The sequence below is a fragment of the Anopheles ziemanni genome, assembly GCF_943734765.1.
Source record: "Anopheles ziemanni chromosome X unlocalized genomic scaffold, idAnoZiCoDA_A2_x.2 X_unloc_128, whole genome shotgun sequence".
NCBI lineage: Eukaryota > Metazoa > Arthropoda > Insecta > Diptera > Culicidae > Anopheles > Anopheles ziemanni.
Genome location: NW_026689739.1, coordinates 32,501 through 33,331, shown reverse-complemented (window position 1 = coordinate 33,331; position 831 = coordinate 32,501). Strand labels below are relative to the sequence as shown.

Here is an 831-nt window from a genome sequence, read left to right as displayed (position 1 = left end):
TGGCAGTCATGGATGCCTTACGTTTCCATGAAAAGTGTGTTCCTCCCCTGGTCCACGCTGCTTCGGCAGTCCTGGGTAAGATAGTTAGTTCTAGCTTGCCCTATGTGGAAGAGGACACGTAGACTTACTGTGGTGTGAAGTATAAGGTTCAGTTCTCCCCTGGTCCACGCCGCTTCGGCCGTCCTGGGTAAAATGGATTCATCCAGCTTGCCCTATGTGGAATGAGGACACTTTATGCTTCGTCTCTAAGCGGCGGCTTGCTCCTCCCTACGGGGAACGGGTATACGCGCACAGCGGCGGCTTACGCAAGTTAGTCACCCTCGGCAGTGGATCACTCGGCTCATGGATCGATGAAGACCGCAGCTAACTGCGCGTCATAATGTGAACTGCAGGACACATGAACATTGATAAGTTGAACGCATATTGCACGTCGTGGGAACCTACCATGATGTACAGATGACTGAGCGCTTATATTTGAGAAATGTATCGCATACATTTAACTACGCCGTGACACCCGTCACGAGACGTGCACCATGATGTTAACTAGGGTCGCGACGACCCGCTAGCATTAAAGAACCCGTGGTTTACAATATACTGGCATTGGAATTCGAAGTATTTAGAGCGTCCGTGTTCCCGCGTGAGGCGGAAGTACGAGGAGAAGGCGTGCTTGTGGTGTCTGTGGTGGTGTTTACTGATGTCTAGCTTCAGCTTATTTATTTATTTAAATAGAAGCGAAGATGTCAAAGTAGCGTCGAAGCAGCAGCGGTAGCACAAATGATTCAAGTATGGAAGTTGACCAAAGGAACACAAACAAACTAGCGTATGGGCAAT

General features: G+C 49.3%; 1 non-coding gene across 1 annotated transcript; it reads left to right on the top strand.

The window, feature by feature from the left end:
- Positions 1–315: 315 nt before the first annotated feature.
- Positions 316–470, top strand: LOC131291693 (5.8S ribosomal RNA). Its single transcript, XR_009189463.1, has one exon. It is a non-coding gene; the product is annotated as a 5.8S ribosomal RNA (ribosomal RNA).
- Positions 471–831: the final 361 nt, after the last annotated feature.